Consider the following 13,530-nt stretch of genomic DNA (forward strand, 5'->3'; position numbering starts at 1 on the left):
ACTGTAAACAGAAACTCGATTCATCCGAAAAAATGACGTTTTGCCATTCGTGCACCCAGGTTCGTCGTCGAGTTCACCATCACAGGCGCTCCTGTCTGTGATGCAGAGTCAGGGTGATAGTCCATGCTGCTGAAAACGTCGTCGAAATGTTCGTGCAGATGGTTGTTGTCTTGCAAACATCCCCATCTGTTCACTCAGGGATGAGACGCGGCTGCACGATCCGTTACATACATGCGGATAAGATGCCTGTCATCTCGACTGCTAGTGATACGAGGCCATTGGGATCCAGCACGGCGTTCCGTATTACCCTCCTGAACCCATCGATTCCATATTCTGCTAACAGTCATTGGATCTCGACGAAAGCGAGCAGCAATGTCACGATGCGATAAACCGCAATCGCAGTAGGCTACAATCCGACCTTTATCAAAGTCGGAAACGTGATGGTACGCATTTCTCCTCCTTACACGAAGTATCACAACAATGTTTCACCAGGAATGTTGGTTTGTGTATGAGAAATCGGTTGGAAACTTTCCTCATGTCAGCACGTTGTAGGTGTCGCCACCAGCGCCAACCTTGTGTGAATGCTCTGAAAAGCTAATCATTTGCATAACACAGCATCTACTTCCTGTCGGTTAAATTTCGCGTCTGTAGCATGTCATTTTCGTGGTGTAGCAATTTTAATGGACAGTAGTGTACATATATGCGGAAACGTAGCGATTTATCTGACGTCCGAAAGGGCATGATCATTGGCTCTCGGGACAAGAGTGGAAGCATTTCCGAAACGGCTAAGACTGTAAACTGCTCGCGTACCACCCTGCTTAAAGTATACCGTCATGGCAAAATGGCGCTATCCGAAACGGGCTCCGAAGCAACTGTGGTGCACCAGGGGATGAACGACAGCTGCGGAGATAGCCGTGTAATAGCTCAGACGAATAAAGGGGTTACCAAACGTAAATCCTCGGCGACCGTTCAGCGAAGTTTGCTGCATAATGGGCCTCCGCTGCAGGCGTCTGGCTCATGTGCACAGCTTGATTGCTGTTCATCAGCGACCAATGCTGGAATTTGCATTCTAGTATCGTGAGTGGATGCTCACGGACTGGCAACAGGTGCCCTTATCAGACAAATCACCTTTTATGCTCCATCGGACAGATGGACGTTGGCATGTGCGACATGAAACGTCCGAAAACAAACTCACTGTCCCAATCGTCTTAAGGGTTCAGGGTGGAAGAAGGAGCATTATGGTCTGCGGAATGTTTTCGTGGCATTCCCTGGGTGATCTCGTCATTCTGGAACGCACAATGGATCGACACAAATATGCATCTGTCCATTCCTACAAGGTATTTGTTTTCCGTCGTCACAATGGCATTAATCAGCAGGACAATGCAACGAGTCACAGAAATCGCAATGTATATGTATGGCCACCAAACTCCTCGAATTTAAATCCAAACGAGAATCTTTGGGACCTTCTCAACCGAGAAATCTAGTACAGCTGGTCGTGTAACTGGAGTCGGTATGGCTCCACATTCCTTTCGGTGCCTCCTAGGAGACAGTGACACTCTTATTGTGCTTCTAGCAGCAGTCTGCACTGCAAAACGTGGCTGCTCAAGCTTTTCGCTGATGGTCATATAATTGTGACTGGACAGTGTGTGTTCAAACATGCATTTGTCACGGTGTTTCTACATTTTGTCCAACCCCCCTATATGTTAAACAGAAACACAATGTAGTTATTTGGTGCACTAAAGTCTGCCAGTCGAGTATCAGATTCTTTGACAGTCACTGGTACACACTGTTTCACTGGCGGCCACAGTGGCTGATGAAAGTTCTTGACCGGTGTCCAAATTTTACGTCATCTTTTGTATGGTATAGAGTGAAAAGGATTCAGTTATGAAGGCCACATAAATATTTGCTTGATTTCCGATCTGCAACGATTAATATCCTTTTGCGAGCACTTACCTGCAGACCTCGGCCATTATTTCTTCCAACTTGTGTCCAGTGCTTGGCACACTGGATGTGGCTCATTGATTACCACACATGACTTGCAGTCGGGAGGACGGCGGTTGAAACCACTGTCCGGCCATCGAACTATAGGTTTTCCGTGGTTCTCTCGAAACATTTAAGACAAATGTCGGAATAGTTCGCCGGCCGGTGTGGCGAGCGGCTCTAGCCGCTTCAGTTTGGAACCACGCGACAGCTGCCTCGGGCATGGGTGTGTGTGATGGCGTTAGGTTAGTTATGTTTAAGTAGTTCTAGGGCACTGATGACCTCAGATGTTAAGTCCCATAGTGCTCACAGCCATTTGACCTTTTTTTTTAAATAGTTCGTGTGGAAAGAACATAGCCGAATTTCTTCCACTATTCGCGCTTACGCACTTTCTCTGATGACCTCGTCGTCAACGTGATATTAAATCCTAATTTTCTTTAGTTGATATGGTGTTGCATCTGCCAGACAATCCCCTCTATATGGTTGGAAGGGGAATCAAGCTTGCTGCTAAGATTTCAAGCCCAGCAGTCCATCTCGCACGTACCTTTCGACCAAATTTTTGTCAGTACGCAGCTATGATCTTCTGAACGTACAGCTTTTACACCTAGCACTTGCCGGTTGTTTGTCACTGGCTCCGCCTCAGTGAAACCACTACGAGCGCCTTGTGAGTAAGAGGTCTGTGCTCATAATGTCGGTGAACCAACAAACAATAGTGCTTTGTTCATTGTGCCAAAGCGGGCGGTTTCTAACCAGTAACTGGTTGATTGGAACACTTTTATATGGCGACTCACAAATGCAATGTACATTAATGAAATGAATGACTCTGCCTTTAGAGAAGCAAATTGTCTCTATTTAAATATTACAGTTGTGCGTAACTTTCTTTGGACTGAAAAGCTGACACCGTTAAACTGAAGAACTTGCTTTATTCTTCGCCGTGATTAAATTGTAAATCACACATTATCAACTCTATTCCATAATAATTCTTCAGTTGTAGTCATTTTCATTTTGAACTAATATGGAATATATACACTGACGAGCCAATACATTATGATACCTGCCTAATAGCTTGATGGGCCATCTTTGTAACGCAATGTATCACCGATTCTGCGTATCATCGATTCTACAGTTCTTTGGTAGATTTGCCGGCCGGGGTGTCCGAGCGGTTCTAGGCGCTTCAGTCTGGAACCGCGCGACCGCTACGGTCGCAGGTTCGAATTCTGCCGCGGTCATGGATGTGTGTGATGTCCTTAGGTTAGTTAGGTTTAAGTAGTTCTAAGTTCTAGGGGACTGATGACCTTAGTCCCATAGCGCTCAGAGCCATTTTTTTGGTAGATTTGGGGAGGTATGTGGCACCGGATGTTTACGCACAAGTTATATAATTCCCGTAAATAACTGGTCGCTGATTTGTGTACGCGACGATGGTGTTCGATAGCGACCCAGATGCGAACCATCGGATTCACATCAGGCGAACGTGGTGGCCATACGATTCTGGCTTCGAGACAAGGCAATTATACTGCCGAAGGATGACATCGTGATGAGGGGAGACATCAAGCATGAAGGAATGTAGGTGGTCCTCAGCTGACCTGGTGACTTCGGTTGCTGCCATAGGCCCCAAGCAATCATATGAGAATGTCTATTGTAGCATAATGCTGCTCCCACCAGTCTGTGTCGATGGGGCAGCCGTTCGCCTGGATGACGGTGTTTTGGAGACGACCATCAACCTGACGTCGCAAGAACGTGATTCATCCGACGAGCCAACACGTTTCCAGTGATACGCGGTCCAATCTCGATTATCCCGAGCCCACTGCAATGGTAGTTGTTGTGGTTGGCAGGAGAGCCAACCCGTATAACTAAAGGAGGCCGAAATGCACGGGTTTTAGTTCACGCAGGCTGGCGTGAGGTCTGGAACATGACAAGGGAATTAGAACTGAGAAAAACCGACGTAGCTGGTGGAATACTAAACTTTAATCCATTAATGATGAACGTCGCTCTTTATGGTACATGATTCACAATATCAATAGTACGGATACTGGCGCCTTGCTAGGTCGTAGCAAATAACGTAGCTGAAGGCTACTACCGGACCGCGGCCGATTTAAAGGCTACCTCCTAGCAAGTGTGGTGTCTGGCGGTGACACCACAGTAGTTACCGATGTCGTTGAGCCATCCTGTGAACACGAAGGAGTCGTCCGCTAAGGAGCCCTTTGTTCAACACTGTGCGCTGAATGGTGTGCTACAAAACACAGCTGCGCCACCGGCTTTGTACTTCTCGCCAGAGGTGCCACAGATAGCCGTCTATCATATCTTGCGCAGCAGTCAAGCATCCAACCCCCACGTTCTGTGAAGAATCGTGGCCGTGCAACAACTTAGAGCCTAGAGGTAGTTTCCCTGCTCTTCTACCACTTCCCTTAGTTGCTCACGACAGTAGGACATGAACAGTCGACCGGCTTCGTCATTTAGAGATACTCGTTCACAGGCTCTGCGTAATAATAATTTGCCCTTTGGCAAAGTCACTTATCTCAGTGGATTTCTCTATTTACAGTGCATATCTTCGCTAGGGTAATCCCCCCTCCGTATCTTCTCGGCTTACATTCTTTTCTTACTGTGTCACCTGCCCGCAACGCCACGAAGCGGCATCCAACGGAGCGGTGAGAAGTGATCACAATGTTTTGGCTCATCAGTGTATGTGCGTTAGGCTGACATATATTTATTCTTTTCGCGTAAAACCACGTGTTCTCAAAGAAAGTTTCAAGACACCTTCTGCAGACGTGCACCCCCGACATAGCCTTCCTTCACCTTCAATATCCAGCGAACAGGGGGCACTGGTTGTCACTCCTCTACACAGTACTTGGCCCTCTATACAGTACTTGGCGCTCGGGCATAAGGCGACTGCAGTGGGGCGGAGCGAGTGACAAACAACAGGCGCCTGCGAAGTACAGGGTGTTTCAAAAATGAGCGGTATATTTGAAACGGAAATACAAACTAAACGAGCAGCGATAGAAATACACCGTTTGTTGCAATATGCTTGGGACAACAGTACGTTTTCAGGCGGACAAACTTTCGAAATTACAGTAGTTACAATTGTCAACAACAGATGCCGCTGCGGTCTGAGAAACTCTATAGTACGATATTTTCCACATATCCACCATGCGTAGCAATAATATGGCGTAGTCTCTGAATGAAATTACCCGAAACCTTTGACAACGCGTCTGGCGGAATGGCTTCACATGCACATGAGATGTACTGCTTCAGCTGTTCAATTGTTTCTGGATTCTGGCGGTACACCTGGTCTTTCAAGTGTCCCCACAGAAAGAAGTCACAGGGGTTCATGTCTGGCGAATAGGGAGGCCAATCCACGCCGCCTCCTGTATGTTTCGGGTAGCCCAAAGCAATCACATGATCATCGAAATATTGATTCAGGAAATTAAAGACGTCGGCCGTGCGATGTGGCCGAGCACCATCTTGCATAAACAACGAGGTGTTCTCAGTGTCGTCTAAGGCTGTTTGTACCGCCACAAATTCACGAAGAATATCCAGATAGCGTCATGCAGTAATCGTTTCGGATCTGAAAAATGGGCCAATATTCCTTTGGAAGAAATGGCGGCCCAGACAAGTACTTTTTGAGGATGCAGGGACGATGGGACTGCAACATGGGGCTTTTCGGTTCCCAATATGCGCCAGTTCTGTTTATTGACGAAGCCGTTCAGGTAAAAATAAGCTTCGTCAGTAAACCAAATGCTGCCCATATGCATATCGCCGTCATCAATCCTGTGCACTATATCGTTAGCGAATGTCTCTCGTGCAGCAATGGTAGCGGCGCTGAGGGGTTGCCACGTTTGAATTTTGTATGGATAGAGGTGTAAACTCTAGCGCATGAGACGATACGTGGACGTTGGCGTCATTTGGACTGCAGCTGCAACATGGCGAACGGAAACCCGAGGCCGCTGTTGGATCACCTGCTGCACTAGCTGCGTGTTGCCCTCTGTGGTTGCCGTACGCGGTCGCCCTACCTTTCCAGCACGTTCATCCGTCACGTTCCCAGTCCATTGAAATTTTTCAAACAGATCCTTTATTGTATCGCTTTTTGGTCCTTTGGTTACATTAAACCTCCGTTGAAAACTTCGTCTTGTTCCAACAACACTGTGTTCTAGGCGGTGGAATTCCAACACCAGAAAAATCCTCTGTTCTAAGGAATAAACCACGTTGTCCACAGCACACTTGCACGTTGTGAACAGCACACGCTTACAGCAGAAAGACGACGTACAGAATGGCGCACCCACAGACTGCGTTGTCTTCTCTCTCTTTCACATCACTTGCAGCGCCATCTGTTGTTGAAAATTGTAACTACTGTAATTTCGAAAGTTTGTCCGCCTGAAAATGTACTGTTGTCCCAAGCATATTGCAACAAACGGTGTATTTCTATCGCTGCTCGTTTAGTTTTTATTGCCGTTTCAAATATACCGGTCATTTTTGAAACACCCTGTATATGACATTCAGTTATTCCACCATTAGCATATTCATGTAATTTCTCTGTGACCTATGTTGGAGAGGCTCCCAGACATGAATGATGACAACCCAAACCATGGAGTGATGATCCGTGTACCAAAACATCAACACCTATTCTCAGTTGCATTTTGTCACTCCTGTTGTCCAGAAGCCTATACATATGTGGTTTATGCAAGATGGAGCCCGGCCACATCGCACGGCCGACGTCTTTAATTTCCTGAATGAATATTTCGATGATCGTGTGATTGCTTTGGGCTATCCGAAACATACAGGAGGTGGCGTGGATTGGCCTCCCTATTCGCCAGACATGAACCCCTGTGACTTCTTTCTGTGGGGACACTTGAAAGACCAGGTGTACCGCCAGAATCCAGAAACAATTGAACAGCTGAAGCAGTACATCTCATCTGCATGTGAAGCCTTTCCACCAGACACGTTGTCAAAGGTTTCAGGTAATTTCATTCAGAGACTACGCCATATTATTGCTACGCATGGTGGATATGTGGAAAATATCGTACTATAGAGTTTCCCAGACCGCAGCGCCATCTGTTGTTGACAATTGTAACTACTGTAATTTCAAAAGTTTGTCCGCCTGAAAATGTACTGTTGTCCCAAGCATATTGCAACAAACGGTGTATTTCTATCGCTGCTCGTTTAGTTTGTATTTCCGTTTCAAATATACCGGTCATTTTTGAAACACCCTGTACATTCAGAAGGACGACTCACGCCCTGTCCTCACAGCATTACTTCGGCCAGTATCTCGTCTCCTACCTTCCAAGCTATGAGGACGGGGCGTGAGTCGTGCTTGGGTAGCTCAGATGGTTGAGCACTTGCCCCGCGAAAGGCAAAAGTCCCGAGTTCGAGTCTCGGTCCGGCACACAGTTTTAATCTGCCAGGAAGTTTCATATCAGCTCACACTCCGCTGCAGAGTGAAAATCTAATTCTGGATACATTGAGAAGGTCACCACTGCGTTCTGTCAGAATTATGGCCCATATTTTCGCCCGAGATCGAATGCTGGGAATGATATCTTGACAGTGTGGTTTCTTCTGCTGAAAATATGAGGTCAGTTTGGTGATGCTTCCTTGTTAGTTGGAGTGTGCTTGACGTGCTTCCTTGACTAAAGATATTCAAGAAAATTTCTTAGTCAAACCGACACGTCAAGAATCTGAAAATGGTACCCACAAGTAGCTCCTTTCGCTTTCGGGACGGTGGACATGGGTGCAAGTAGGGGCTGGAAGGTGGAAGTGGACGTGTCTGGATTCGAAACATATCTGTGTGTTTCAGATGCCCAGTCAGCAGCCACTTGGTAGTACACTGCCTGTTCTGCTCGATTGTTTATAAAAAATTAGACTCTCAATAGAGAGAAAGTAAACAGAAGAGTCTAATCAGGCATTAGTTTTCTGAACGATGCTATCAACGTAAAAGTGTACAAGACGTTCTCAGGTGCGAATATAGCAAAGACAGCTTTAAAGTACATGGTGTTTATAAATGAATGTTGGGGTTTTAACGCTTTATAATACTTATTACAGTAAACGTACAGTTATAAATGATACGTCAGTTGAAAGAACAACTCAGACAGTTGTGTGTGGCACGAGATCGCATGCGCAGCGTGCTATGTTTCCGCCACAATCCCCTGCGGAAAGTTCATGGGCCTTTAATTTTTGGTGAAGCTAATGTAACTGGCACTTCTTACCGTGATACACTAGAGCAATGGCTTTTCCCTCAGTAGGAAGAAGTTGAGCCAGAGAACCTCATTTTCCAGCAAGATGGTGCGCGACCTCACTGGCATAGCGATTAGTTGAACTTCACTGTACCCAAGCGCTGGATAGGCCACAAGGGGGGGGCCCAATGACAGGGCTTGTCTTGCATGGCTTCCACGTTCACCCACCCTAACGGAATGCGATTTTTCCCTTTGGGGCTTCATCAAGGATCGTGTGTACGTGCCTCCGCTACCAGCAGACCTCCCTTAATTAAGAAACCGTACTGAAGCGGCTGTTACTGCAATCACCGAAGACATACTTATCAACGTTTGGGAAGAACTTGGCTATAGACTTGATGTGTGCTGTGTGACAAATGGTGCTCACATTGAACATTAATAACGTTCTTGGTAAAACTGTTTGAGTTGCCCTTTCATTTGACATATCATTTATAACTGTAAGTTTAATATAATGAATATTATAAAGTGTTAACACCCCGATATTCATTTATAATCACCGTGTATTTTAGGGCCGACAGTGAAATTAGCCAGAGTAAACTGTTATAAATTATCCGTTTACTTATCATAAGCTGATTTCTTGAGTGCGGTATTTCTATGTATCCTTGACATTTTTGTGACGTTTTCCTTTTGTATAACATTGACACAGGTTAGTTCTGCCGTATCGCCAAAAATGGAAACTTTCTTAAGCAAATTGTCCACTCTAGGTCCTCCTCCAACATTTACTTTTCTCTTGAAACACTCTGTACACAGGCGTTGAAAAGTAAACTGGTTCTGTTTAACCGTATAAGCCTAGTCGAGAAGGTGCGTAGGAAGTCGCGAACACTATAGCTATCTTCTGGGGCGATAACGTTCTTACGTGCAATACCCTTGACTACTTATCAGCTTTCTTTCATTTCGCGGTGTTTTAGAATAAACCGCCAGACTTTATACTAGACGCTTACCCTATCTGTTTTCAGAGTGGTTCATAGTGGCGTGAAACAGAAAACTGTTTCTGACACTAGTTTAATCTGGGTAGGACCCAGCTGAGTATTAAACGACTTCTTAACCGTCACATAATATTACAGCGAAGTGTTATGCCGCAACTGTGAGGCCACATGATGATGTCAGCATGATACTTTACTGAAATATTCTGTCACCTCTACAAAGGCTAAACACCGAGCAATCAGTCAGGTATGAGATAAACCATTGGTAATCAGTTGACGCTAATCACCGGTAATAAACGCCTTAGTTAGCATTACTACACTAATTGCTTGTTACTGTTTTAACGCACTAGTCCACGCACCTAACAGATTGCAGTAAGCCAATCTCATAATTGTTTTTGTGTAACTCACAAGAGGACCGTGCCTTCTCGTCATTAGCGATTTCGTCCAAATGCGTGGTTTTCGCACCTGGCCAGAAATAACGTGGACAGAAGTGGGAACTCCACACGGTCAAGCGTTTCGAAAAACTAGAATTTTGGCGCGGGTCGGGCGAGGCATGACTCATTTACGTTAGCGTAGTTCCCAGGCAGTGGTTTGCGCAGCGGAAAGAGTATGGAATGGTCATCCAAGGGTCATGGGGTCGAGTCCCTGCCGGCACGGTAGCTCAGCGTGTTCGGTCAGAGCTACCCTCTGTAATGAAAAACTTAGTGAACGAATCAACGAAGAACCTGAACGGGTGTCATCGGATGTCCGCCCCGAACAAATGCAACGAACAATATACGAGGGTTGCAGCTTAAATAGTGACTACTATTTTTTCACAACCGGTACAAAAGCGTCGCATGTTTGTACCTGTTACTGTCCTTCATAGTAGTCACCAACATTTTGTAGATCCTGTTGCCAGCGATGTGGAAGGCGTAGTATACTGTCAGCCTGTTCTGTTGATGGTGCGAGTGGACCGGTCTACTGCCTGTCGAATCTCTGGAACAGTTCTGAAGCGAATGCGCCGAAGCCAAAACTGAGACGCCAATCAAACGAATGGCGTTATTATGGGTGGCCGCGGAAGTCGAAAGTGCGTCAGTGCCCCAGTATGGTGAAAGTTATGGTGTTTATCGTGCACAACTGTGATGGTATTATCTTAATGCATTACGTCAGTGCACAGTATTACTGTTCGTTTTTGGAGCATCACCTGCGACCAGCTTTGCGAAAGAAGCGGTGACACTTTCTGCGCAACAAAACCCAGCATTTTTCACGACACTGCGCGGGCGCATACAGCGCAAGCTGTGGCTGCTCTGTTCGGTCGATAGGACTGGGAAGTACCGTACCATCCACCATACTCCCCGGACTTAAGTCCTTGTGACTTTTATTTGATTCCGAAGATTAAGGAATCACTTCGTGGCATTCGCTTCAGAACTGTTCCAGAGATTCGACAGGCAGGAGACCGCTCCACTCGCACCGTCAACAGAACAGGCTCTGCTAAAGGTATACTACGCCTTCCACATCGCTGGCAATGGGTTCTTCACAACGCTGGTGACTAATTTGAAGGACAGTAACAGGTGCAAACATGTAACGCTTTAGTGTCGGTTGTGAATAAATAGTTGCCACTATTTAAGTTCCAACCCTCGTAGAACAAAATGAGATCAACAAAAAGTCCATATGTGGAACATCTTTCATTATCAATTTTTTCATTACTTACACTGCAAAAACTTAAATTATCTCCAATATATTGTGTTTATTAATATTTTCGCAGAAGACGTGGAAAGGTAAGGCAAAGTAAAATTTGCAACGACAAATAAATTCCTAAGGAAAGATTGTAATTAAAGTGCAGAGGACTTCGTATTCCGTTAATTTAATTTTGACCATCGAGAAACACTCGGCAGCTGCACAAGAACAATAGGTTCCCGGTGCAGAAGTCAAGAGAATAACTGCTTGCCCTGTTTTTACAATGAACATCACCCCAGCATGTGTAATTAATCAACAGAAAAATAATAAAAGAAGCTAATTTTAGATGCTAGTTTTACATACGAAGCTCTCATGTACACCTTACAAATCCTTCCCTGAAATTTAATTGCAGCTCCAAATTTTCCTTTGCTTTTAATGAAAATATTAATAAATGCAATATACTGAGCATTATTTAGGTTTATTTGCTGTGCAAGTAACTTAAAAATTGAAACTTTCTGGGAGATGAAAACTGTGTACCGCACCGAGACTCGAACTCGGGACCTTTGCCTTTAGTGGCCAAGTTCTCTACTACCTGAGCTACCCAAGCACGACTTACAACCCATCCTCACAGCTTCAATTCTACCAGTACCCAGTCTCCTACCTTCCAAATGTCACAGAAGCTCTTCTGCGAACCTTGCAGAACTAGCACTCCTGAAATAAAGGATATTGCGGAGACATGGCTTAGCCACCACATGGGGGATGTTTCCAGAATGAGATTTTCACTCTGCAGCGGAGTGTGGACTGATATGAAACTTACTGGCAGATTAAAACTGTGTGCCAGACCGAGACTCGAACTCTGGACCTTTGCCTTTTGCGGGCAAGTGCTCTACCATCTTATTATTATTATTTTATGTATTTATCTTTTAATGTCCCAGAAGATAAATCTATATGAAAACGAAAGGAAAGAAATTTAGGGCCGAAGTGACATCCTCGTCACCTCACTGGGAGTACTATCCTATCCCTCGAAACTACGTAGACCTGGGACTCCCACCACTTCGGGGTGGGGTCATGAAACATGCTGCCTAGAAAGTTCGCAAAGTGCGTTTTATGTTTAGAGTGGCGTCGCATGATTTCATGTTGTTCTAGTAGATAATGTCAATAGTCCATGCCCGATATCAAGGTCCGATGCGTGTCCTCCAATTCAGCGGATTGCCGATGTTTTCTGTGAGGGTAAAAGGACAGCGTCAGGGAAAAATAAAGCGTCCGTCGTGATCATGGATTCGTCGGTGCGTCGGAGGAGTGCCATGATGCGTTGCGTCAGCCGCCAGACGTCCTTTGCCTCACCGCACTGCAGAGAATGTTCGTCGGTGTACTGCATGCCACATATAATGCAGAGCGAGGAATCTACCATGCGAATGTCGTACAATCGTTGGCGGTTGACTGTCTTGCGGTTGATTAATGTATACCAGGATACCAAGACGATCTTGCTTGCCATGATGACGCCTCAAGTATCGATATATCTCACGGGTAGTGGGGATTCTTGTAGAAGGTATCTGTAACTGAACGTAACTAAAATAAAAAAAAAAAGAATCGGGCGACGTGAGTAAAAGGGGGCGACATAGTTCCTACCGCCACCGGCGGTTCAAAGTACGGGGGAACAAGCACGTCCAGGATCGCCGACATGATTGGGTGTTGCCGTTGGTTCCATGTTCGTAGCGTCGCTCGCAGGTGTAGAGCTAGAGCCTTGTTCCGCACATTTGTGACATTAAGTCCTCCAGAATGTTGTGGGAAAGTTAAAGTCTCGTATTTGATTTTAAACAACATCCATTGGCTGACATAGTATCCAAAAGCCGCGATTAATCTGTCAGCAATACCATGTGGCATTGGCAGTACCTGTGCCAGGTGCGGCAGTCGCGAGGCCAGATGAACATTAGTGTATTCCACCCTTTGGAGCAGGTCGTGGGTTCGGAGTGAATTGTTGCGTATGTGCAGTTGGACGTGCTGGAGTAGACGTCGGAAGCTCGCCGCCGCTGATTGCCGTAGCGATCGGGGAGAACAATACACCTAAGCATCGCAAGGTATCCACCGTCGTAAACGGACTGTGCAGAGCGTCCACCCCTCGTCCAATGTGCATAATCTTGGTTTTATTCATGTTGATCCTGCTTCCCGCAGCTACTCCGTACGTAATAAGAAGGGTAACCACCTTACTTACTTCCTTCTCTATTGCAAACAGCATCATCGACAAACGACATCCATGCCTAACAGAGCTGCAAACAGGAATCGTTCCTACCTCCCTGCCATTGACTCTCACCGTCGAAGAAGCGCCGCGAAGGAGGCGCATGACGGCAATAAAATCCGGTGGTATAGCCATGCGTCGCATAGTCGAGTCAAGGAAATCATGGTTGATCCTGTCAAAGGCACGATCAAAATCCACTAATACGAACGCCTCTCGCATGCGACAAACTTCCGTCAGGGAAATTATGTCACGGTCTTCGCCTAGGATAGAATGGGTGTTGCTCCGAACCGCTAGACAAGCCTGGTCTGGTGATATTGTCTTGGATTTACAGTCTTGAGCCTTGCCGCCAACATTCACACAGAGATCTTATAGTCAGTATTGAACATTGTCAGCGGTCTAAATTGATGGCCGCTGACACTCGCTGTCGATTTCGGTATTGGTATAAGCAGTCCCGCCATGAACTGCGACGGAACGTCCGTGCAAGGGCTCAATAACTCCTTATACATCAGGACCAACT

This window comes from Schistocerca gregaria, chromosome 2, assembly GCF_023897955.1.
Source record: "Schistocerca gregaria isolate iqSchGreg1 chromosome 2, iqSchGreg1.2, whole genome shotgun sequence".
Classification (NCBI taxonomy): domain Eukaryota; kingdom Metazoa; phylum Arthropoda; class Insecta; order Orthoptera; family Acrididae; genus Schistocerca; species Schistocerca gregaria.